We start from the raw sequence: 4,793 nt of genomic DNA on the forward strand, positions 1-4,793 counted from the left end.
GTAGTTTCAATAAACAACTTTTTGATTAAAAAGCAGATTTTTGACAATTGCTCAATTGTGAAAAATTTGAAGCGGTATTACCCAATTGTAAGTTTTTCGGTGTGGGACATTTTATATCCTAAATTTGGGATTATAAAGTAAATAGTTGTATTAATATATACCTTTTAAAACTAATCAATATCTTATTTTGAAAACGTTTAAATTTTACATTAAATTCGATAACAACTTGCCAAATCATTATTTTAATATTAATATGTTAATACAATTTTAGTGAACATATTTTAAAATTATGTTAGTGTCCTCATGTCACCTCATTAATTCACAATGTAGTTTTCTATATCGGATACGTGATTCTGATGTAATTCTGAAATTACACATTTACACAAATTACTGAAATTACACATTTCGATGTGTTATTTAATACATATTGTCTTTGTACATTTAACAGCAATGGAATTTACTTTGGAACTGATGGGCCGTAAAATTTTTCTAGCAACACATATTGTTTTCACATACAATTTTGACACACCCAAAATTGAAGGATAAAATAAATAGATAAAACCAAATTTTCAATAAAACTGATTTGTGTAGTCCAGAGTCGTCTTTAGTAAATTTTTTGGAGGCTGTTTTAACATATCCTATCTTATTATATATTTCTTAGCTTTTCTACATTCTGAGAAGTTGAGTAAATGAAGTCTAATATTCTTTTTTGGTCAACTACGATGTTTGATTTCATTTTTTGCAATCATTAGTTCATTTCGCTTGAGGAGTCACAATGCCCATACCGGCTTTTTTTGAAATTTCGGACACAAGTTTTCCAATAATGGTTATAGGCTAAAACAAAACCGATATCTAAAGTGCGTGTAGAACCTCCCATAGAAATCGAATTTTTCATAGTGCATATCTCTGGAAGTATTTGTGGTAGAGTCCTGGAACTTTGTATGGATATATGTATATGAAGTCAATCTTAAGCTCAGGGAAAAATAAGAGTTTATTGGAAAATGCGGCGTGCCACCGTAGAACTAGGAATAGAGGTAAATGAAATCAATCCCAAACCTATGAAAAATGGGGGTATATGAAAACAATCTCGTAGCCGTTCAAAAGAGCTATCGGTATAAGCCAAATAAACTAAAATTCTGGTGACGCATAAAAACCTCTGGAAGCATTTACCTAGAATACAGAGATAAGGTATTTTTCCAACGAAAATATGTACAGAAAAACGGGCGCCATACCTTCTGGAAAGTAACATGATCACAGGGTGTATCCCGAAAACCATTTTAAGCTAAACCTTCAGGGATTATATTCTTGCCAAGACCCACAGGCATAAGCCTAAATTGCGTCGCAAGTTTTATGATCGGCTTGGGTAAGGTTTAACCACTTAACCCCCCTTTGTTTTCGTCGCTACTGAATTCTATAAACTGTCAGCTTTCACACAATTTAAAATATACATGTGTATTTAAAAATGTCATGAAAATTGTGTTGCTAGCTTCATGTTGCAAAATGTTTCAATGAAATGTTGTGGAATTTCACACTTATTTCTTGTTTGTTTCTTATTATGCTATGCTTAAGAACAAAATATTTTTAAATCGACAAAACATTAATAAGAAAATTTGAAGGATTTTAGATATTGGGTATGGTAGCACGAAATGTCACAATCTGCTTAATTGTCAGGTTGTTAATATGGCGACGAAAAAGTGACAATGGAACCACCTTGTTTTTTTGTATCATGGTATTATGTGAAGTATTTTTTTTTCATTAATAAATTTATTTTAAATATTTTTTTTTTTTAATTTGAGTAATTTTAGTAATTTTTGAAATATACAAAATTTGGCTACATGGATAAAAAGTGATATACTAAAAAAGTCAAAACAACAACTCGTGCTTAAGTCAGCTAACACGTTTGCTCGCAAGCCTTAACCTAAAAAGTCATATTATTTAAAAGTAATTAAATATTGGCGTGGAATATTTTTCTACAACATTCTTCGCGAATATATACATACATATATTAATTTCTTCATGTATATAACAATTTCAGAATGAATTTCGAGTGTGCCAATAAAAATTTTAAAATTGGAATTTTTGTTTCGCAAATCGTCGTCATCTTATAATCAATGTAATTTTGTTTAATGCTGACAATTTAAAGTATGTATGTATATTAAACATTGAAAATGAGAAAATCATTAAAATTCAAAAATTACAAAATAGCTGCGACAAATATTCTGCAAGCTGGCAGCTTTTTAATTTGTTGGCACACTTTTGAAACTTCACAGATATGCTGTATATGATGCCAACTTTCATGGCCTCTAATATGAACATTCTATTTTAAAACTTCCCAAAGTTATTAAAAACAAAAACATGATTTTTTCCAGTGACAATGAAAAATTTGGCAATTTAAGTACTTTTTCACCTAAATAAACGTTTTAAGGCTGAAATTGTTCAAATAGTTGATTATTTTTTGTTGTACTTGTTTCGGGAACTCCTTGATTAAACTAAATGCAAGAAGAATGCTTTAGTGTTTTTTTTTCTGCCTAGAGAAGCTAGTGACGCTAAAAAAACGACTCGTGAGGTTAACAGCATAATTCAACTGAAATGCTTTACTTTGACTTTTGCTGTTTTTTTTTTTTAATGAAAACAATAATAAAAATACCTGATATTATTTTATTGTGTTTAAACATTGCTGTAATTTTTCTGACCAAGGAAATAATATTTTAGATTGCCTACACGCTCTCGCCGCCATTTTATTTAACAAAATTACACTGGTACAATTTATACGAAACAATACAAGCATAACACACGCATAAAGCTACATAATTATGTTATAAAATTTTTAAAAATTTCTTTATGGCTCATCGTCGAAGCATATTTCATGCAATTTAGTAGGACATTACACCTTTTCGTAGACGAAAGAAGTGCTTAAGTTGGTTCGCCACACGTTGTTGTGTTAACGGTGATGAATTTATAAATACGTTACCGTTAAATTTGCCTTATGTTGTTGAGTGTTGCCCCATTGTATGCATTTGTAATTTATTATGTTTTTATTTGTTTTAGTTTAAATATACATATATATGAAATAATTTTATAATAAAAAATATATAAGTGAAAGAAAAACTATTTAGGTTATATTTAAAATATGTACATTTTTTTTACATTAAATTTTTTAGTTATATATAAGTAATACATATATGTATAAATGAGAAATCAAATTAAATATTAAAAATTATTTTAAACAAATAAAAGGGTATATACCGTGCTTGGTTATAAAATTATTTAACAAAAAAAATGCTAACACTAGTGCTCTTATTTAAATTTGCTTGAAAGCTTGGTATAAAAAAATATTGTCTGAAAAAAATTTAAAATTTTCTAACAGCTTTTAAGAAATTTGTCACTGTAACCGATATTGTCACTAAAAATTTCGCAAAAAACACATTTCGCAAAAAAATTTCGAAAATTAAATAATCAAGTTACCAAAAATTTCCAATGCAAGGGTACTTTTTACCTCGCTTTAATACAGTTTTAATACTATGTGTCTCGAAATTTTGACTTGCTTTCTTACATACATAATTTTTAGAAAAAATTTTACATCAATTGTAAATATTCAAAACTTTTTATTTAAATTTAAAGAAAATTCGTGCATTACAAAATTTCAGAGTTTCCATGAAATATGTAACTTTTCGGAAAAGTTTAAAAAAACTTTTTCAATGTGTAATCTTTGATTGAGCATTGTAAACATTTCTTATTTTCAAGCTATCATGATTACCAAGCAAGCAAAAAGCTAATCTCAAATCCCACACCCCAGCGGCACCAAAAAAAAAACTTTACCTTAACCTCACTTTTAATTTAAATTATTATTATGAATTCCAAAGTGAGTAAGCGAAGTAAAATTTTTGTGACGTCAATAAACAAAAAACTAAACGGAAAAATCACATGTAAAAAATAGAAGATAGTAAAATTGTGCGAATCAAACACAGAGAAAGTTAAAGAAACCCATGAATACTCAACGGTAAATTTATGCAGCCGAAAATAAGTAAATAGAATTTCAAATAAAAACAAAATATACATACACATACATACGCAAGAACCAAAAATTTTTAAAATAACTGTTAAACTATAACTATTGTAAAGCAAATGCGAGTAACGGGTTTCTTACACTAAAAAGCGTTGCCAGATTAAGCAAAATGGCGCTCTTATTCTTGTAGTGAACTTGCATTGCGTTAAATTAAAACTAAATAGACATTAATGCGTAGTGAAATTTTTTTAACTCAAAACTCCATATTCAGGTCTATGATTGCATTTAAAAAACTTATATATTTAAAGGAAATATACTAGTTAAAGAGATAAACCTATATAAAAAAAAAATCAGTAGCTATGACTATTTAGACTAACAAAAGAAAGAAACAAAGATTTTAAAAACGTTTACCGCTAACTTAAAGTCCCATTTTTTTTCATACAAAAAAAATATATATTAAATTTTATGTACGTATACTTTTAAGCGCCTAGGTTTTTGTATGTATACGAAAATTGTGTGTAAATAATTTTTATAAAATAAACGTATGTACTATTTGTAAATTTAATGATTTCAATATATTTTATATTTGAAAAAATAAAAATAAATAAACGATTCAACTATTCAACTTGGCAGTTAGCCAGAATGCTAAGCAGTCGCGCAAGACTGTAAAAGCGGGTATTAAGCGAAATTCATTTCAACGCCTTTTTTATAGATTTTGTAAAAGGGGCGAAAAATCTGTAAACGCACTGTAAAAAACTAATAGAGTAAAAAATAGTTAAAAAAAAAA

Source organism: Rhagoletis pomonella, unplaced genomic scaffold (assembly GCF_013731165.1).
Source record: "Rhagoletis pomonella isolate Grant_MI unplaced genomic scaffold, Rhpom_1.0 Rhpom_scaffold_00013, whole genome shotgun sequence".
Taxonomy (NCBI): Eukaryota; Metazoa; Arthropoda; class Insecta; order Diptera; family Tephritidae; genus Rhagoletis; species Rhagoletis pomonella.